General features: G+C 43.2%; 1 long non-coding RNA gene across 1 annotated transcript in view; it reads right to left on the bottom strand.

The window, feature by feature from the left end:
• LOC121688500 overlaps positions 1 to 5397 on the bottom strand; it is a 41535-nt gene extending 36138 nt beyond the window's left edge. The window contains exon 1 of the long non-coding RNA XR_006024610.1: positions 5269 to 5397. This is a non-coding gene — a long non-coding RNA (uncharacterized LOC121688500). The remainder of the gene's footprint in view (positions 1 to 5268) is intronic.
• Between the last annotated feature and the right edge of the window lie 18012 nt (positions 5398 to 23409).

Here is a 23409-nt window from a genome sequence, read left to right as displayed (position 1 = left end):
GTTTTAAGAGGAACTGCATCAATCTTTTATAAAGAGCAACCAGCAGTGAATCCAAACCTCATTAAAGAATATGAATTCTAAATCTATTCTGGCAGCCCACCCACTGCACATTTTTCTCCTTTTCCCTCATAAATTACAGATCTGGTGCTCTGTGCAAATATTGCCGAGCTGTAAGACAGCTGTGGCCCATTAACATATGCAACGGGAGCTGATTTCCAACAGCACATGGTCATCAGGCCAAATCTACAGCCAGCAATTAGGGAACTGAAATGTTTAATTGTGCTTTAATTTTGATAAAATTTATCTGTCACCCGTCCTGTAATCAGCCATTATGGCTCACAAATCAGTGTCAGCGGATTTGGTCTGGGGGGGTGGTGGGTTTCGTAAAGGGGGGGGCATGGCGTTTATCGTCCTGACACAGATATGTCGAGGTGTCATATCGTGGCTCTGCTGGGCCTCATGCATGACCTAGTGAGGGAGTTCAGGAGTGGACCAGTTCACTACAACTCCCTCCCTTCCTCTCACTCTCTCTCTCTTTCTCTTTTTTCTCCCTTCTCTCTTTCACTTCACTCCACCATTCACTGAACTGACCACAGCACCCACATGGATGCAAAAAAACACAACACCAAATAAATAATCATGGGCATCAGACTACACACTCCATTTTAATGAGCTGTTGGGAGTCAGTAAACAGGATGCGGCGCCGCACATGAAGCTCATGCCCATATCAAGCCACCACAAAGCACAGAGAGGTCTTTAGAGGATGTTCAAGGGTGATGATGACAAAGAGTCTCAAGGGGGCCGAACATGACACATCCGTCCTGTGCCTACTCTGCTGCTTCGACAGATGGACAACAGAACGCTGTCAGACGAGTAGGCGAAGGTCAGCAAAATAGATAGAGAGAGAGAAAGAGAGACTGTGTGTGTGTGTGTATGTATGATGTGTGTCACAGAGAGAGAGAGAGCACAAAGCCTCTTATGCTACACGTTGATGTGACATTTCTAAGTGAAGAACTCAAGGCTCTGCCAAGATCCGACCCAGCCAGACTGAGCTTCATGGCGGTATCAGCAGTTACCAATGACAACACACTCAGGGAGCAACCCAAAAGCCCAACAGTGATGACAACAAGACTTCCAAACGTGAGGAAGTACCTTTCATCACCACTAAGTGTTTAGAGCAGGCCTAGATCAGGGCCTGCAGTCATACTGTTTCTATAGTGCATGTATCACTCTAAGAGTATGGTTTAATTACTGTTTTATTATGATTTCCTTCTACTCAACTTTATTCCTTACTGGTTCCTCTATTTTTCACCATGTCTCATTTTTTTTTTTTTTGCTTTTTGCCTTTATTTCAACAGGACAGGAAGTGAGTGGGAGAGAGAGAGAGATGGGCTAGGATCGGGACATGACCACAGGTCAGATTCGAACCTGGGTCCCTGTGGGCACTTGGACCCGTTCACGGTATGGGCGCTGTAGCCTGTTGCGCCACAGCGCCCCCGTCTCATTCTTTTTTAATGGTGTATTGGTGTGCTATTGATAACCTTGCACAAAAGGTGCTATTCAAATGATGCTTGATTGATTCATTGATATTGTATATATGCAAAATGCATTATTATCTGGAAGTGAAACAAGTAGAGAGGACGTTCTTATCTATGTTGATGTCAACTATACTTCACAAATGTACTCAACTCAACAGTACAATTGTTGTACAATTGACACACAAAGGAATTTCCATCTCTCATAATATAACAATAAATATCAGACATCAAATACATACACTTTCAATCATTAAACTATGTGACTGTAATCTATCCTTATCTTTCATTAGAATAAAAACAGGCCTTTCGTTATTAACTGAGCAGGACGTGTGATCCTGTGCATATTAATGTCCACCACCTCCCCCTCCTCCTGACCGTGTCCATCACCCACCCTCCAGAGAGGCAGCCCCCTACCCCATTGCATTATGGGTGATTATTGTCAGTTCCATGCTGGCAGTTTTTGGCCGTGGCGTGGCACATCAGACACATCATTACAGAGGCTAATACAGGAGAATCAGATTTGGGGAAAGGCTCCAGCGGAAGCAAGGGCTTTGTAATCACAGTGCCCAACTGTTCCCTTCTGCATTCGCCCACACACACAATCATCTGTGAGGATTTTCAGCTAAAAGAAGAGGTGGGGGTATGGGGGGGGGGGGGGGCTTTAAAATAAACAACTCTCTTTACACAGTGGCATGGATCTGCAATGGAACAGAGGCATTCTGCTTAACATGTGGCACCCATAATAATTAACACAAAATTAACACATATCATTTTATGGCCCTTCTGCCGCCCGACGCTGCCAGGAAAAACAGGCCCCTTGTTTGTGCATCAGAGACTCGGGAGCACTCCACAACGCCTACCCATTCTTTGACACGTCTCTCAGACAGCAACTGTTCAGAACAGACCCAAGTGCGGCGCATCCGTCCGTCCACTGGCCTCCTCCACCCTCTCCCTCCATCGCTGTGGATCATTGCAGTGTGGGGTGTGTTTGTGTGTGTGACTGTGTGTGACTGTGTGTGTGTGTGTGTGTGTGTGTGTGTGTGTGTGTGTGTGTGTGTGTGTGTGTGTGTGGGGTGTGTGGGTGTGTGGGAGGATGAGTGAAAGCAGAGATGAGCACGTCAGTGTGCATATGAAGCAACCACTTCATTATTTCTTTTTAGTCTCCTTTGAGTCTAACAAGACCCAGCAGCATGGTATCTCACAGTCACAGGCAGGGAGGCTGAGCCGTGTGAAGGATGGACTGATGACTGACTGATTTCATCAGTGTTTAAAAGTCACAGGCATCTATGCACTTGTATACTGTATAGAGACTGTGTGTATCAAATCGTTCAACTGTAGCTTCTAGTAAATAGACCATACTGCACAGAGCAAGCTGATGTCCTACTCTCCAAGTATACGTACATGGACCCTTCACGCTATGATTATTGTGTCACAAGAACAATCTCACAGAAATTGCTATCCAAACTATTGGCAATTACAAAATCAAGATGGAGTAGCCCATTTTGTAATGGGTCTTGAAAAAAAATGACTTTGGCAACAACTCTAAAGCTGAAGCTCAAATGAAAAAACCAAGATGGCAGCTGCAATGCAAAACCAGTCAATTTCAATAGTGCTCACGAGCCACTGAGCATCGAGCAGTGGGACATCTTTTTTTGTAGATCACAGAATACAAGAGAGGCATTAGTTTTCATGCATCTGGGTGAGTGAGCAATGAAACCCAGATGCGAGGCCTTTTTTGTGTCACCATAAACACACACACACACACACACACACACACACACACACACACACACATACACACACACACGACATGGCCACTCCACTGATGGCTGGCATAACAAGCGAGGGCATCTCGATAAAAGAAGTGAATCACCCTCCCGTCCTTGATATTTTGTTCTTTGATTAAAGGAGAACATTTGTGATTTGCATTTTAAACACGCCATGATCAAAAACAATTACACCCCTCCTTCGGTATGTTTCTTACAACAAATGAATTAGATTACAGAGCCTTCATAAGATCTGGCTGCTTATAGCCTTGCTGTGCTGACAGTATTTGAAGTTTCCTGCGGTAACTTCATTACGCGTATTTTGTATGGAATTAGTGGAGCGTGCTGAAAATTGCTAATGACAGATGTTTCTCCTCTCTGTCACACTCCTTGTATCATTTGATTTGGAAAGCAACATACGGTGCTCCGCTCTATCAGTATGTCACAGACCGTCTGCAAACAGCTGGTCATAACTCAGTTCAGTGAAAACCATTACTTTCCAATGAAGTACTGGACGCTGTCCAAATTGTGTTTTGGCATGGCCTGGCGCAGTCCCCATAATGTGGCCTGCCTGATGTTGCAGGTAGGGAGGAGAGCTGGAGCTGGAGCCAGACACCCTGGCTAAATAAAAAGCCCACAGCCAAAGGGGAGGAGGGGACCTGACTTACTAACGACTTGCAGACAACCAATGCCATTCTACCAGCAGGTTTCTACAAATGGTGTGGAGACTTTAATTAACTGAGTAAATTTGGGGGGGGGTGAATGAGAGAAAAACAATCCAGCTGAATCTGTAATAATATAATAACAGTAAGGGGAGAATCATCAGTGCGACCTTAAATAAATTACTGGTTTAAAAAAAATGATGAATCAGATCCTGTTTTGTTTGTAATTATAGATGGCAATATAAAATTGTTACATCTTCTGTCTTGAGACTATTCTATTCAGGATTTATGTCATTTATTACATTTTACTGATGCTTGACCTTTAACCAGAAAGTGCTTTCACAAATGCTCAAAACAGTAACATTAACCTAATGCCAGGAACACAAAGAATCTAGCTCTACTACCCCTCCGGGCTCTGAATATTGTCTTTGGCCTGCAGTCTTAAACTCACAATTACAGTAACTTACCCTGTTAATCATGCGTCAACGAAACATGATTTAATGGACTACATTGGTTAGTGTAAATAAAAGGACACATCAACCTAAAAATGTTCAAAATGTTTAGCATTCGCAAGTTGTGTACCTTTGCTTGGTGTAGGCTACTAATTCCCTTGTGTGGAGTTAAAGCTGATCAATGAACATCATATTTCAGGGCTGCCCGGTGCCCACGCCCTTTTGTGGTTATTTCACTTTATTGATTTGACAACTGTACCAACAAAAGCTTGATTCATTTATCCACCATTAATTAAGGTTGCCAAGAAGGTCAAGAATGGCTCAGGGGCCAAGCTTTTAATTAAGTAGGAAGCACATTAGTCCAGGTTTTTTTTTTTAAGTATGTTTGTGTTTTCTTACCCTCAAGTATTTATTTTTCTTTTCTCCTTATTACTTGGCACTGTAGGTTACAAAGCTAACAAAATAGATGTGAATTGGATTAACGAAATGCCAGCCCTCTTAAATGTGTGAAGTCAGTTGTACAAAAGTGACCCTTTTCTCTCCTCTCTTCGGTTGTCAGTGCTCGTTCTCTCAATCACTGTAATGAGTGTGAGTCCACTCAAGGATTTGACAAGTGCATGAGGCCTCCCCGCGCTGTCAGCCACGAGTGGTGGCCTTACATCGGCACCGCAGGCCACATGAGGCCAACACTACATCTCAAAAAGCTAGCACACTAGATAGCAAAGACGGACAATGATACTTTTCGAAAACACATACATAGGAAATTTATGTTCTTGTGGTTTATGTGATTTAACCGAGGTTACGCATATCGAAGCACATGCGGTCTTATTAAGATAGAGGGGTTACTCACCAATAATGTTGCTTCATTCGCTTTCCCTCAGGCGTGTCATGATGCTAGTACTCTGAAAACATTCCTCTATGTTGACCATACGGTAAGCACAAAGATATGCAATGAGGCGCATTTCCTGACGGATTTGTGTTCCAAGTTCCTTCTGTCACCCATTATTCCCGCGATGCGTGCCATGGCCACATTCGTCATAGCCTCAAGATGTGCAGTAGGCATAGCCTACTGAAGTTTGACATTTCTACTTTATGCCACTTCTGCTAATTGTAAGTGGATGAAGTAGGCCTAAAGCGTGGCTATTTTAAACAGCAAGAAATATGCTATATATGTTGATGGTGGTCCATAAGCTAATTAGAAAGGCACAGATAATGAATGTTTTCGTACTTGAATATTTTTTTGGAAAATAATTTGGTAGAGTGTCAGGTATAGTTTTGAATTAATACAAAGTAATGGACATGCTCCAAGTCAAATATTAGGCCTACATACACTGCTAGTGCTGACACTGATGTCCTCAGACAAGAACGTTTTAATGCTGATGTTTGTTTGATATGGATTATTTGATGAAAACGTTGTGTGCACCGATGGTGTATTGATGTGCTCAAAAATATTTGTATATGTATTTATGGATTCAAAGTATTGAAAAGGATCAGGATGTCTCATATATTAACAACATGAAACATCAAGGTCCATTTAATGGGGGAAAAACACTTTCATTCAAGCAATTTCATTCACTTCATTTGAGAAGCATAATGGCAAATTGCTAGACCCCAACTAAAACAAATCTAGCCATAACTCTGAGCTCACCGGCCTCTCCAATCATACCCTTCCACTGTAAATATCATACATCTCAGCTTTTCTCCAAATTAGAGTCCTGTAAATAAAACCAAGGCGGGGATGTCAAGCGGAAAAAAGGGTAGGCCTATTGGTTGTGTTTTTATGGACGTGTGAGCATTACTGTAGCTCTGACTGAGCAGCTCTTGCTGTACAACCCTTAAATGGCGCTTTGTTTACTCAGGAGAAAGAGCAGGATAACTTTCATTACAGCCACGTGAGGGAACACTGTTCAGTCCCGTGTGAAATCCCTGTTCCTTGCGTTTGCATTGTTTTGACACTTGTGCCCTACACGTTACCACCGATTCTTCAAAAACAAGCTCTATGAATAACATGTACAATATATTTATGTACTGTAACACTTTCAGTTGTCTTTGCTCAGCCAGAGAGTGCCTCTATTTAAAGCTGACAACTGTGCTAATCAAATCTGATGAGGTTAGTTGCCATACATTTATGTATAACTACATTAAAGTTAAAAGAGATGCTCGCCCTCACTCTGGGTCTGCTCAATCAACATTAATGGCTCTTAAGTGTGCTTTAATAACAACTAATGTGGCAAGAGAGCTCGTGTGTGACACCGAAAGAGACAGACTCTGGAGCGGATCTGACACTAGTCTGGACCAAGTACAGCAGACGTGTGCCAGAACAAGGACAGAAATGTCTTCTCAGGATCACGGTTTTGATTAAGCTAGATATAGTAGTTATTCCTTCGATTTGGTTTCGAAGTACAAATAAAGGATCACTCTAATATTTTGCTCAGGCTTATGATTTCTTAGATATCAGCCGAACCCAGCCGAATCTGGTTCAGAACCATAAACATTAAACAGTACCCACCAAATATGACCACATACTGTATCAATATATGCCTGTTTTTCAATTAATTAATAATATGGCAATGTGGCTTAACCTATGTCATTGAGTTTCTGTTTGTTTAATCACAGCAATAATTTTTAGTTCAGAACCTTCGTTTGGGCTATCTTTCATTTTGGATGACACCAAATATAAGTCAGATCATTTTTTAGAACCAGACAGTATCTGACAGTTTGAGTCTGGCCTGAAATTGTAAGTGAATCCCCACAGTGAGTATGGTGTATGTGACTTACACCATATATTTGTACCCTTATCATGGCCTCTCTGCTGTCACCCTATGCGACCCCACCACTGAGATGACTCTAATGGAGATGAGCGATGATCACATGATCAGGCCCCTCATGCATAACAGCACCGTCTCCATCTCGCCAATCAGAGTGCCACGCTCAAGAGATCCCCCCTTTTTATTTCACACCCAGAAACCTCCACACAAGCAGCTTATCAGAAAAAACAAAATCATATTTATTTCAGTAATTGCCCTCTGCACTTCATCGGATAATGTGTTTATTGCTCTCTTTTTTTCCTCCTTTTTTTCCTCCTTCTAGATTTTCACCCCTTTTTCCCCTTCTCTGCTCTCCCCTCACATTATCTCTCTTTTCCCCCCCCTGTGAAACTGTTGAGCTGGTAAGAGCGGAGCGAACAGAGACACGTATGCACTCTGGAAAGGTAATTTAAAAGCGAGTTGAGCCATGACAAATAGGGACAGCTGACCTAATTGAATCATTTGAGCTAAGACAGCTCAACTTGGTTATCCCCAGCGCCGTGCCCTGCCACAGCCATATTAGTATGGGAGTCACTAGCCATGAAATCACGTCTGCGCTCGCCGGCTGCATGCTTTATGACATGACAGCCAGCAAGGCCTGCTCCTCAGCCGTGCGCACCAAACAAGGGCCTTTTATCACTAACAGGCCAAGGGCCCGAGGATGCTTCACACTGCACTGAGCTTGGGACTCTCCATCAGAGCGCTGTCTATTAGCGTGCCAACTTTACAGTGTTAGAATGACACTACATAGCATCTTTACTGTGTGTAGAGCTATATCTCTTAGTGTTATCTTTTCACATATTTGACCATCAATAAATCAATTTCAATGAATTGGAGGAAGGGCCTTTGTGTGTGTAGTTCTGTGTGCATTAGTGATCATCTATATGCATTTGTGTGTATGTGTGTGTATGTATGTATTTTAGTATTTTAACAAATTTGAATGATAATGATGCAAAATTCTCAACAATAACATGAAACAGAAACAGAGAGCGTTTGCATAAAAATTACAAGTGTATGCATGCGGGTGTGTGTGGGTGTGTGTGCGGTTTCCTTCTGTGTGTATCTATGTGGTGTATACGTGTGTGTATGTGTGAATGCAAAAAAAAATTGCAATTCTCTGTTTTAGGAACTGTCACACTTGAGAGGCTGTAATGAGGTGCAATTACGTGGGTTCCCAGCTCATTTCTGGGGACCGTTTGGCAGTAATGTAATAAGGTGCGCATGATGGCATCCGCCATGGCTGTGGAAGTGCGAGCGACAGCGAGCCGCACGGCAGGGGGTGAGGGCAATGCTGCGCCGCGCCATGCAGCGCCACATGTTCTGAGACCCTACATGTCGCTGGGCCCGCGGAGTCTGCTTCGTCCCAGCGGGCACCATGCCATGGCCAGGAATGCCACCCTACATTATCTATGGAACATCACTGACGCTTCTGGAGACATTCACAGACTTTGCCAAATAGTAGATGGGTTTTGTGATGTGGATGATATGTGAGATGGAGATGAAGGGATAATGTCCATGCAAGGCTGAACAAACACTATGACTACAATACATGCTGTTCACCATTTACTGCTCTTTGCTGTCAGAAGGAAAGGGATTTTCAAATGGAAATGTATGGAGTTGGGAGAGTCAAAATGACAAAAAAGAAATCCTGTATTAGAGTGAATGTCATGTACTGCAGTCTGAAAGAGGAGTTAGCATTCAAGAGAAGCACAAAGAGCTCTTTTTCCTGAATCAATTTTGTTAAAAAAAAATACACATATTTTTTTAAAAAATCTTGTAAATTGAGGGAAGGATTTACACTGAACTAAGATTTAACTTGAAGATGGACATAATCAGCTATTGTTAGTAAATATTGAACTAACAGAATTGAGAGTGTCTACTTAGGCATACCATTTACCACGCTTCCTTGCCAAAACATTACAGTGCACATACAGTGCACCACTATGGCCAGCATGCACACATACTGTATACTCACTCAGGAATGCTCACCTATACTGCATGTATTACACAGGTAAGAGGCCAAGCAGAGTGAGTGGCTTTTAGACAGGGCTAGACAGTGGGGCGCTGACAGAGGACACAAAGAACTAACGTTATCCAAGCATGAGCGAGCGTCACGAGTGTAATCTCCACTGCCTGTCTGCAGCAGACCGGGGTCAGGCAATTTAATGTAGCCGCACGCAGGATACTGTGCAATGTTCAGGGCCATTTGCTCCCAACGCTCTCCAAAGAGCGCAGGATGAGTGACCCCAATGAGACGCCTGTTTTAACTGGGGTGGCAGAGAATGATGCTCCACTAAGTAACCCCACCCTAAAAAAACTCACCCTCCCCGCCTCTCTCCCTAAAAACCTACACAGAGAGGCGGGGGGACCCCATCAATGAGACCCACCCCAGGAACTCTTCACTGAGCAACACACACACACACACACACATGTGCAAACACACACAGCCCTCTGGCCCTAGCCACTCTCAAGGAAAAAGAAATGACACTAGCCATTACAGTGGGGCTTTAAAATGACAGGTCTATTCCAGGTCTAAGGGAGGTCAGATAAGAGAAGCGGGCTGACAATCGTCTGGAGAGATGGAATTACCTACGTCCTGACTAAGCAGCCTGGGCTGTCTGGCTGCCCCTGTAGCTCAGTCTTACTCTCATCCTCTCTCTCTCCCTCTCTATCTCTCTTTTCTTCTCTCACTCCATCTCCCTCTCTCTTCTTCCCCCTCTCTATCTCTCTCTTCTTCTCTCACTCCATCTCTCTCTCCCTCTCTATCTATCTCTTCTTCTCTTACTCCATCTCTCTCTCCCTCTATCTCTCTCTTCTTCTCTCACTCCATCTCTCTCTCTCTCTCTCTCTCTCTCTCTCTCTCTCTCTCTCTCCCTCCCCTGGGACTCTTTGGTGGTGCATGTTCTGCGGTTGTTTACACATCATTAATGGGATCCTCCTGAGCGTTGCCTCAGAAATGTGGACGCAGGTCCAGGACGGAAAACTAGACAGTCCTGCTCAAGCATGAGGGAGCGCTGTAACATTTCATTATTTTTTTTAAAATGACCCACGACAGTGAGACAAAGGGACAGTCAGGGCTTGGCAGAAGTGCCACCACAGGTTTGGGTCCTGCTCGCAGAAGACCGTTTCTTGTCCCCAATCACACCAGGTCACAGGGCAATTAAGGAGATGGTGCCCGGGCTGGTAGATCCTTTTGAAGCCTGTCACCGGTGAGCTGGAGGATTTGAGAAATGGACAAATGTTGTTAAAAAAATAAGGCAGTTATACTAGATGATGCCAAAATATATCTTGTATCATATATATATTCATTGAAAATGAATTTATTTGTGGCGTTACATGTCACTGCCATGTGTGTAAGATCAACTGCATATTGCTTTGGAAAGATATCTACTGTACAACTGTTCTTTCAAGGCCATAGTCATGATGTCAACATTGGGGGGGACCAAATCTGTGGTGGGGTCTGAGGGCCATGCAAAAAATATTATCAAAAATCACAAACAAGTCGTTACGACGTTTTTTTCCAGCTTGTGTGCCGTCGCCACATTTGATTTCTACGTTTTGCCTGCATGGATGCGTGATTGAGTTTGCATCTAAATAATATGCAAGATGCAACAACCATTTCTAAGAGGCCTATAAACAGGGTAATTCCTGGCATTAGTAGTAGCATATGAATGCATTATTTATGTTGTAAGACAGAAGTGAAAGAAATGAATGACACAGGCTTGCACAAATTCATCATTTAAAAAAAAACTTTTCACTTTCGCTATCATTGCGACAATAGGTTACAATATGGAAAATGTTTCAAAGTTCCCTTTGAGTCTGATCGGCTCCAAAAATGTATGGGATTTCCTTAGCCTGTGCTACACCTTTCCAACAAGTTTTGTGAGAATTGTGAGCTTTTGCGATATTGTTGCCAGCCCTACCTCACTGCAGTAGGGTCAGAGAGGGTTAAAGCGGAGCTAGTACAGTAATCAAGGATCTTTGGTAGGGTGCAGTAAATGGAAGCTTTTGACTCCACTAACGAAAAGGAAAACGACCAGGTCAAACCACTCAGGGGTGTAGGCTACTCTGGAACCATCACTAGGTCACTAATTTGTGCGTTATTTATTTTTAGTGTTTGATTACATTTCAGATGGTGGTGGTTGTTGGTTTCCTGTAGAGTATTTTTTCTTTATTTATTTTTCTATGTCCGTATATTGGGGGGGACATTTTGGTCATATTTGAATATTGGGGGGGACACGTCCCCCTCGATGTCTATGGTGACTACGGCCCTGTGTTCTTTACATCCATCCACTAATACAACAGAATGCCAAGTAAGATCATTTCCCATTAGTTATTCCTAAAATACTTTAAACCACACATCCAGCAATCAAACCAAACTAGGAAATATATATATATAATATATATATATATATATATATATATATTTATATTTATATATCTGTATATGCAATGCAAAGAATAATGTTATGTTTAACATGATTTACATAAATAATTTCCATTTTTTTCTCCCAAAAGTAAATTCTCCGTATGCTTTTTTGCACATTACTGTAAATGCCCAGTGCAGGAGATGAAGCAGAAAAAAGGCATTGTTCCAAACATGACTCTCTCCTGAACAAATCTGAGGTAAGTATCTGTTGTGAGGTTTTAAGCTTCTTTACTCTTTAAACATCTTTTCAGCATGAGGCAGAGGAAAAGAGAGAAAGGAAGTCTGGCGAGCGACAGCCAGCGCTTAGACAACAGTGGTAATGAAGCATTGGCAGAAAGTGATAATTATTTTAATTAATGATAATGGTTTTAATGATTCAACATTTTGGCTAATTGATTATGATTGATTGCACGTTACTAAACAAGGAAAGTGAACTAGGGAGGTAATCAGCGAGATGACAGCACGGGTCAGCTCTGCAGCGTGACAGGACATACAGCACACATGCAAATCAGCTCCACAGAGAGAGGGAGAAAGGGGGGAGAAACACAGCAATAGACAGATGGAGAGAGAGAAAGACAGAAGGGGGAAGAAGACAAGGAGAAGAAGAGAGAGAATGAGAGACAGAAGGAGAGAAAGAAAGAAAGAAAGAAAGAAAGGTAGAGAAAGAGATTGAGTGAGAGACATGAGCTCAGGGACATCAAACTGCAGGCTGATCAGACTGTCATGCCTGATCAGCATTCCTCAATGCACTCTCCTGGCCACCACCAACCAAAATACATATATATACTGTATATCTGCTTGTTTTGACCCAAATGTTTACATAATCTGAAAAAGTATATTTAACAGCTGTACATTAATATGTTCCAGAAAACCCAACACACACATTCCCCAAACTACCTCTGAACAAATCCGTTCAAATCTGTTCAGAACTTTACAGCTCGCTCGTTACAGACCCCCATTATTTTTGGAGCGCTTTTGATATCCTGACTCTTTGTTTTTGCTATCTCCAAATTTGTTGCCTGATTTACAACCTCTTAGATATCAGGCATTTCAACAGCCTCCTGAAGTGTCATCTGCCCATAGTGAGTAGTTGTGGGCTCTTGAGGGAAATGGCGAGGGTCCGCGTCCGTCCACGTGTGGAGAGAGCTTTAGAGGGTCCTTTTCCTCTTCCGGGGGACACACTTTTAAAGACTCTTCTCCCTGGTGTCCATGTCAACCCCCGCCCCCACCTAAGGAGACACTTAGCATTGGTTTGAGTCACAGAGGAGCAGTGCCAAAGCCCTTACCCCGCCCAGCATAGCCGTACCAGGTGGGTAATTGTGTTGCCCACCCCTGGCACAGCGACGCCCTGACCTGGTGTGTTTGTGTGTGTGCCCCATCTCTGAGAGGATACTTACCGAGGAGAGAGAGCGAGATCTGGCAGACTGGCACAGCCACAATGGAGCAGCACAGCCCCCATAACCAGCGACAAGCAAATGCAAATAGGCCTCCCTTATTTCACTTTGGAGAGACAGTCAGAGTGGAGAGCCTGGTGCCCTTTACCCAGCCATCTACTCCGTAACCCCCCCACACACACCCACACCCACACACACACACCCACACCCACACCCACACCCACACCCACACCCACACACACACACACACACACACACACACACACACACACACACACACACACACACACACACACACACACACACACACACACACACACACACACACTGAACTCCCACTTCTCAGAGGTGGCACTTCTCCCTCTCAGTAGATTGACTGGGTTAGGCATTAATTAATGAAATGTATGATAATGTGATTTCTTTAATAGAATGACATAGTCTAATGGTGTTGTGTGATTATGATTAATATAGTACTTTATAACACGGGAACCCCTGCCAAAGGGGCTGAGCGAGGTTCCGGTTTCCCTCTCTGAATTCCAGAAAAGCCTTGATGGATTTCAGCGGCGCCGGCGGCAGGAGTGGTGCCTCGGAGCTGGGGCTGGGTATGGAAGCGAGCGTTAGCGCTTCAACTGCTGCCTGATGGTGGGCTCTCAGATGCATCGCACTCCCCAGGAACAGGGTGTTATTGGTTTAAACGCTGCAAATCCCTCTGCTAAAACTCCATTGGCCCACAGTTCTTAGAATGTGGATTTTAGAATTAGAATTAGTCCAACATTCTCATTTACCCCGCCAAAATAAATGTAATTTGAAGGATAGCAGCACAAAAATATCTATCTGGGTGAAAAACAGGACTTTTCTGCACAGCAGCATTTGTCCCTTTGATACCTTATGAATTTGATAATTAATACCGTAATTCAACTGCAGCCACTCTGCGAGCACTGTAATGAAAACTGATGTACCTACTTAGTGCGTTCACAGCATCACAGGTGGGCCCAAATTAATGTGCAAATAGAGCTAAATTGCCTGCATTTAGTGTTTTCGTCAACGTCATTCAGTTTGGGGAAAATATCCGTAATTAATTCTGATATAACAAAGTCATAAATTTAAGGTTAAATACCTAGCATTTACTTCCAGACGACGAAACACGCAGGATCCAAGAATCCCAGATGGGACCAAACACAACTTCCTGGTCTGATGATGCTACAGAGCTTTTAGCTTCTTTAATCCACTACTACCTAAACAGTTTTTAAGCTTTTCCTTTAACACCAATGAACTGTGCTTTGTGTTTTTAGGTGTGCTTAAATGAACACAATTAAATATTACATGGACACATTATCCTGGTAACGTGCTGAGCGCTCAGTCTATTCCATTTTTTTCTGGTAATTTGGGAATGTGTAAATTAAAGACTATTCAAACAGGATCTTAGTTTTCCATGGTAAGTTATGCATTAACGTGTAAATCAAAAAAATTCCAGTCAGCATGGGTTTTGTTTTTTGTTGTTGTGAGCGAGAAACTGAGGAGTTTCACTTCCATTTAATGAAAATAATGTCTGAAACCGACCCCCAGACAAATCATAGAAATAATCACACATTTATGAATATTTAATATCATAGTCATGGCAAATAAGGCAAGTAATTAGCAGTTTCCATAAATTTGCAAATTGTTATTTTATGTTAATGTAAGATCTTCAGTTAGACTCATGAATAATTTATGAGTCAACAAAAAGTTGAAGAGAAGGAAACAGGGACGAGAGAAGACACAAACTAGTCTGTCACCAGAGAGCTTGATCAATTCACATTTAACCATCATACCGTCTACACACACACATACTCCCAGGGCATCACTCATGGCCCTTGTTAAATGAAAACACACACACACACACACTTCCTGGCACCAGATTTGTCCTTCAGGGACATTGTCCTCCAGCTAAATTTATATGTGAAACATCAAGCTCAACATCTCAAAGTCAGTTCCACAATTCATGTTTTTTAGAGTAATCCTGACATCATTATCGTCACATGTGATGTGTATGTGAGTATGCTTGCTGGTACTACTAACACAGTGAAGACTAGTTGGTGTACTAAGGGGCCCCCATGTCTATGCTGGGTTAGAGGTGCTTTGAGAACAACTGAGATGGTCCCACTGTGCACTAAACTGACATTTATTCTAATTACCCACAGATACGCCTCACCTCAGCAGAAGAGATCATTTATCTCTAAATGTGGGACATTACCAAAAAGAGCTGGGCCATCTGACAGTGCAGGGATGGGGGGGGGGGGGTTGTGACGAGACGAGCTGGGGTGAGGCGAGGCGAGGAGCGTAGCTGAGCGGCGATCTGGAGGTGCTGAAGAGGAGCTGGGAGCAGGGGTTAATGTGAACGCGGAGGCGCGGGAGGCAGCCAGTCAGAAAACAAGAGGAAAACAAATCTGTGATCTGGAAAGTTCTTAAGCACCCACTCAGGGGGGATTAATGGGGAGTGCGCGTCTGTGAAATTACGTGCCCTTTGAGTCAGGAAAATGGTCCTAGTGGTGCATGACCTTGAAATGAGGTGAAACAAACTTCACCTGATCCACAATTAACAATGTTACATGGGTGAGTGTGTGTGTATGTGTGTGTGTGTGTGTGTGTGTGTGTGTGTGTGTGTGTGTGTGGCTGTGTGACTGTGGCGTCGTCAGTATGGAGGCAGAGAAAAATGGCAATGCTGTCTGGCAAATTAGCTGTGAAGAGAAATATGAAAAGATGGAGAGAAAGAGAGGCAGAAAGAGAGAGAAGTGAGCAGCCAAGTGAAAAACACAAACTCCACGAGGATGCAGAAGAAGACTATGATGAATATGATGGAATAGATGTGTCCTCTTTTCATAAATACTTTGCCAGATGACGGTTACAGCCGCACCCCGTGCGCTGTAGACACAACATAGGCTACTGTAAGGCCATGCATGATTAAAAGGCATTACGGACAAGGAGCACTTGTTTTGCGACGCCGATCTTTGTGTGCCTTTGTTGTCTGGTGGGCCGCCTCCATCTTTGTGTAATTCTCCGTCTGATGAAATGTGTTTAAAGAGATGAATTGGGATCGGAGAAGCCATCCTGACATGATTATGAAGGATTCATCAGGAGCCATCTGCCATCGTTATGAGAGGGGGGGGTGGGGTGTGGGGGTGTGGGGGGGTTAGCCGAGAGAGAGCAGGGAGACAGCAGACCTTCTGTTCAAGCTGCTCTGTCACTAGCATACAATAGACCAACCCAGAGCACACACAGAATCCGCATGCTGCCCGCCTGCCTGTTTCCTCTGTCTGCCTCACAAAGAGATGCCTTGCTGGGTCAGAACAAGCCTACTTTGGGTAATATATAGGTTCCTGATGTTTCACCTTTAAAATCAGATGCCGGATTTGGGCCGGATCTGGGCTGATACTGAGCCAGACTTGACTGTTTGCTGGGATCACGGGGGTATAAATTGAACATTATACGTCATGTTCACACTCCAGTTGGAGAAATGCGGATGCCAGATGGGTCCCATTGCTCATCACAAACGTCCAGTCGCTGTCCAAATCAGATAAGGCCACAGCGTTCCCTCTGCTGCCAACGGCTAGTATGTGGGAAAAAATATATAATATATTAACGTTGTTTACCTCCGATTCCTTCTGCAACATCATGGCAAACATTCAAAGTGCATGAGTGATAAGATCCAGTTTGAACATGGATAAAGCCATCTTATAAAGGAATTATTGTGTCAGGGCAAATGCTGATCAGCAAGTCGGATCAAGGAGGTGGTCAAAATATGCTATTGATTCATCTGACAAGATCATTGTGTAGAGGATCACAATTTAATATTCAGAACAGAATAAATAAACATATGAAAATAACTATCGACCTTCTTCCATCATTCTGTATACCATTCTATGTATAATCCCAAAATACTCTTAACCCATAAGAATGTAGACTATGCGTCACACTATTTGAAGGGTAATCAAGACTACGGATAATAATTTTTCATACAGTTGGATATAATGAGATGAGAACATCAACAACACATTATGGTATTGTGATACACATTTAAAATCTGTGTTTACTACTGTGTGTAGAATGCCTGGCGGAAGTCTCTACGGCGTAGAAGAGTTACTGGCCTGCACTCAGAGCAACAGATGGCCTGTAAGCCTGAGAACAGATTCAGGTGATCCAAATCAGGTGCTGATCCATAATAACACTTCTATACTATTACATCAATGGATTCTGTTCTTCAGATTCAAGTGATCAGTGGTCAGACTCTGGTGGTCAAACTCAGTTACTGGTCTATAATGATATACTATTTCTGTTAGGGCTGGCTACCTCACAATACTATACATATCACAATGCAGAGGCCACCATACAATTTGTATTGCAATATATATTGACTATGAATAATGACCATGTCCTAAACATAATTCTCTCTATTAGCCATTCTTTACATTTCTGTATATTCTGTATGTTTAAAAAGCAGGCTCACAGAGATCTTAAAATAAATATGAATAATTCTGTTTCTAATCCAAGAGTGATTAACTTTAACTTTTCAACTTAAAATGACCTTTTCTGTTGTCTCTTATTTTTTTAGCTATTTTGATGCTGTATCAATACAGCTGAATCTGTATCAATAAATGTATCAGTAAAGAATATGCCATGATATACTGTATAGTGATATCGAGTTTTAACCCTGACGACCAGGGGTGTAGTGGTAAAATAAGAGGTGGGTAAACTATGAAATCTGTGATCATGGTAAGGTTGACTGTGCCATGCGGTAGCCTATCGGATTTTTAAAAAAGGCATTCGGAACATGAACATGATGATGGTGGAGGTTATTGTCCAATGTTTATAACTATACCAGTGGTATTAAATGGTTCATTGAGTGTTGATGAGTGTACATATTGTGAATGTGGATAATACAGTGTGATTTTTGAATGGTAAAAGTTGCAATTGGTGAATAAACTGTGAACTGTGAACTGAATAAACTGCCTCCACTACAACCCTGCTGATGACTACAGGTATGTAGTCATACTGAAATTATCTCAAAGAATGAGTAGAAGAATTTTGCAAAATCAGTTAATCAGAATCAGGTACTGGTCTCTAATAACACTTCTTATCTATATTATTAGAGATCAACGGACTCAGGTGACCAGACTTAGGTGATAGTGGAAGATAACTGACTATAGATGTGATTGAGAGCAACAGTGGACTTATGAGCCTCAGGTCAGACTGGTGGGGTACAAAAAGACATGTTCCCTCACAGTAAGGCGTGGACTTGCCCTCCGTAGAGAACTGTCACTGAGACATTAAGGTTTGATGGTTGAGTGTTGTTTTTCCACCGAACTGCGTCACCATGAGAGTCTATCTAACAGATTGAAGCGCATAAAAAGCCTGACTTAACAAGATTGGACTTTCATTTAGTGGTCCAACACACGCTGTCAGTGCGGAGGGGACGGGATAATGAGTCCTCTCCTCCTCTGCTTATCACCTTTACAGAGGTGAACGACGTCTTATGTCATCTCGTAAAATGTCAAACAATCAGCCGCAATCTTTGAACAAAATGGAGGGCAGTCTCAGAGCCATCTGAGTGTTTTGATGACAGCCTGTTTCAAAAGATAAAATCCCCTGTGACAAAGAGAAAAAACATCCCTCTCAGCCCAATCCTTGCAGACACACACACACACACACTCACACACACACACACACACCCTTTTCTGTTCAGTACAGTGCTCTCATATCCCCTGAGTTTCACAAAGTGCCTATTTCACCACCCCTCCCCCACATTACAAAGCTGCCATCACTTCATATTACAGGTCAAAGTTATGGTGCTTAATTATATGCCAGCCGCTCTCTGCTTCTAATAACCTGTCATTTGGGGGGAATTTGAATGTCACACCATATTGTTGACTAGTAATGGTGGCCGGCAGATCCACTGATGGGACGTTTTTGGACAATTACAGTGGATATTCAAATCGCAGGTGGTGTGGTGTGTGTGTGTGTGTGTGTGTGTGGTGAGGGGGTATATTGAGTGAACTGCCAGATTTCCTGCTCTCCGTCTCTCTCTCTCACTCACACACACACACACACACACACAGACTGCTGCTCGCTCCTTCTCACCCGTGTATTGAGACATACACACTCCACACATCTTGACCCCTTTAATACAGTGCACTTGACACTGACAAAATGAGGCCCCCCCACCCCACCTCACCCACCACCATCATTTTCCCCACCCCAACACCCCCCTACCGCCACCGAAATAGTTTAACTGTTGCCTGATCGCTTTTATTATGCTCCTAATCCAGACATCAGCTTTTTTCATCAGGCCGGAAGATATGCATATCATGAATTATTTTGACACTGGGACCTTTTAATTTTCGCTGGCAATATTTCATTCCACCAATCAGTGCTGAGCGTCAGTGCCGCCGCGCGGCCATGGGCATGTCAGAGGACAGTGCACCCTCCTCTGAGCGCGCACACACACACACACACACACGCACACACACACACACACACACGCACACGCACACGCACACGCACACACGCACGCACACACACACACACACACACACTTCAAATCATTGGGGAGTCATAATGAGCTGCGGTCAGAATTATGATCAGCTCCTGTGCTCACGCATTTCATCAGCACTATGCCAGGAAAGGTGAGGGGATGGAGGGACCAGAACACAATTGATACTAGAGTTAAACTGGCTCCAATCTGGTTCTGAACTGGTTCTGATACAGCTCTGATCTGGTTCTGATCTGGGTACAGAGGGCTCCAGTTACACCAGAGACATACAACTCAGACACATTTGTGATACAATTGTGGTGAAAATTGTGACACAATTGTTGTAGTAAGCGTGTACAAACTGACAGCATTAGACAGGGGTCCACTGGGGTGCTACAGTGGTAATAGAGTTGCGTAGGACAATTCAATTCCCAATGGAAACATAATGGGTAGGCTACATCTTACCTCACAGATTTGATGCCATCCAACCATACCTATGGGTAATGGAGTTGTTCTCAGTCTCTATAAAGGTTCTGCGTAGATAGACATAGCTAGTGTGAGTCCCCAGGGCAGTTTCAAACCCCCGAGTTATGCCTACTCTGGAGAAACAAAAGGAACAAGAGATTCAGTAAACTACAGCCTGCAATTATTGGTGCTCCATTTGGCTGCAGCTACAGTGCATATGGGTTAGTGTGGTGGAGTCATTACCATCATTTCCTCCCGGCCTCCAGAGATGGAGTGCTTCATGACACGTACTTCCATCCAGCTAGCAGGAGAGGGTGACCTTCGCTCATCCAGGGGATTGACCTCCCATATAAAGAGAGACATTACACCACATTATACAACAACACACCAACCTATCAGCACCCCCCCCCCCCCCCCCCCCACGAGATAAAGAAAAATGTTTCAATTAAATCGTAAGCTATAGCTTCCTCCCTGCCAAAGACTGATTGTATCCTGCAGACCGGTGATCTGGCCACTTTCGCACCCTCAAAAGTTATTTGACATAAATTACAGGTGTCACATCATTTTCCCAGCACACTGAATGTAATTTACGGCTGATCCCATTGACTGGGAGTTGAACCTCGAATAAAATCGTCAAACTGCCCGCACAATGAGATGCACTTTTCTCTCCTCTTATCGACCGGCAATCAGTTCCTCCTTCCCTCACACTCAGATTAACAATGCAAATAGTCACAGCGATACGGACGACACATTTATTCGCAAATATGCAACTTGGCGGGTATCTCCAGGAAACAGAGAGGCGTGGAGGTATGGAATACATTATCTGTGGAGAAGAAAGTAGAGGACATGGAAACATGGAATTTATCTGGAAATTATTCAACAGATTCAAAAGGTTTTATTGCTGAATTAAAGCAGAGGAATAGCTGATTTGTGTGGTCTGGTCGTTGGGAGGGACACACTGGCACATCATGAGTATGCAGATCTGTGTAAAGATCTCATGTAATCTGAGGACTATCCAGCCTCTGAAGGTCCCTGGATGGCAGTGATTTTATGAGCAGCCATATCTTAAATCCTAACCGGTGGACTGTGTGCAGTGAATCATGACTAAAACATGTAGACAATGTGCTTACAACAACATGGGTTTATCCACAACACTAACTTCTCAAGTCATTGAAGTTTGGCTGCTCTGCCCATGTTAGCTTTAATGCCACTACCACAGCTTATGCTGTCTTATGTGTTGTTGGGTTGTGTGTAATGCACTCAGTCTTTCCAAGTATGTGTAATTAAAATTAAAAAAAAGTTGCTCATAAAAATCAACTAGTAATAATAGAAATGTCACTGTAGTATCTAGATAATGTTCTCTGTAATGTTCCTCATATCCATATTATATACAGAATATGTATTAAAGATATAGTGCTCAGCAGACAGAGTCAAAACTCTGACACTGATATTAGATATAGATAGTACTAAATAATGGTTCTCACTGATTTTCTAGCCATCCGGCTCTCTCCCCAGACGAGAACACAGACTAATCAAACACTATTATAGCTAAACAATGTGCAGTGGTTCAGTTAAGCATGACACTCAATAGCACTGACTACTATCTAGTTAGGTATCTCCTCTTATCTGCCATCAGGCATGAACAAATCCTACTCCTGATAACAGTGAATGACTCTGAAAACTCTTCAAGTACCTAATAGAATCAATCAAATCTTAAAAACGTGTTCAGATATGATGAAGTACAACTAGAAATGAAACTGAGATAAACTTATATAAGCATCTGATACTAACAGTTGCATGTACAACAGGCTGTAAATTGTAGATAATGATGCTAAACTAACAAAGACTAATTCAACATCAAGAGTATGGAAATCCCCATGTTTAAAGACACCCACAAATAACCGACAAGTACTCAATGAGGCGCTCAGAGAGTAGGGGAGTGTTATCAAATATCACAGTAGCTTTCACAACTCATCACTCAGTTTTAGAAATCTTAAGTCTCCTAAAATCTCCAGTAATCCCAATACGTCACACAGAGATTAAATCATTTGTGCAGAAAAAGAGATATGCTCCCCAAGTAATTTAAGTCTCACAGTATTTAAGGACTTGTTTCTGAAGCGAGCACTCAAACCTAAGTTACTTTCCTGAAAAGCACATTGTGCTAGTGAACTGTGCTTTCTTAGATCTTACACACTGACTCTATGTGCTTGGATATTGGCTAAATACACATGTGGTTCATGGCTGACTCACACCCCCTAGAGGAGAAACAATATATGTGTAATACATGGGAAATCATTCAGGGTGATGCCCAGGGAGACACAAGTCATCAAACTGTAACTGTGCTTATAAAAGTAACAAAATTGTAAGCTACGTTGCTGCATTGATCTAAAAGTGGACATGTAGTATATTACAGCACATAAGACAATCGAGTGAACCTTTCAGTGCACCTTGAGGGGGTGGATCCTCTCTGAAATACATATTTTTAATATAGTTGGACATGGTTCATGGAGAATAGATATAATATATATTATATATATATATATATATATATTTTGCAAGACTATATAATCTACTGCAAGATTGTCGTGTAGATGTGTCAAGTACCCAGTTAAAACCTCTCCCTATTGTGTACTGCTACATTTTGACACTGTGACAGATGTGCTGTTGTACTGAAAATTTTACATTTTATGCTGCAATAAGCATTTCTTCATTTCTTCACCTCCTGAAATGAGGTCAATTATGAACAAACAAACAAACCAATCCAAGCTGACCTGTGCGAAAACAACACGGAGCGAATCCCGTCGAAATTGTGCTTACTCGCCTTTTCTCCTCTGCTCTACTCTCTCGTCCTCTTCCGCAAGATGACATGCCTGGGCCGTGCAGTCACCACGCCGTACCGCATCGCTGTGACGTGTGTGTGTGTGTGTGTGTGTGTGTGTGCGGAGGCCAGGCGTGTGCTTGCAAACGGTGGTGACAGCGGTCGCTGCTGTTGCTGGCAGACCCATCAGCAGATGCCCCAGCGATCGACCGCGGCTGTTGCCACTGCTGCTGCCACCCCTCTCGGCTCCAGGCTCCGCAGCTGGCCTCCTGTGAGTCGCAGCAGCTCTCGCACAAGTCTAAGATCCAGCAGTGTCTGGAGGCGAGGGGGAGGGGAGGGTGGAGGAGGAGGAGCACAGTGTGGTGGGGTGGTAGAGGGTGAGAGGAGGCACCCTAGGGCTGTTCATACTTTCGGTCATATGGAAAACAGATTCTCTGCCTCTCCCTCCATCACTTGCATGCACACTTTGTATGCACACGGATGCAAAAATCACTCCCCTCTTGCTTTTAACTCTGCGGGTTGCCATGGTGTTCTGGGTTGCCAGATGCCAGTGTCCCCGAGCCAAGCATTTGG

The sequence above is a fragment of the Alosa sapidissima genome, chromosome 17 (genome assembly GCF_018492685.1).
Source record: "Alosa sapidissima isolate fAloSap1 chromosome 17, fAloSap1.pri, whole genome shotgun sequence".
Lineage (NCBI taxonomy): Eukaryota > Metazoa > Chordata > Actinopteri > Clupeiformes > Clupeidae > Alosa > Alosa sapidissima.
This window is presented reverse-complemented; position numbering and strand designations above follow the sequence as displayed.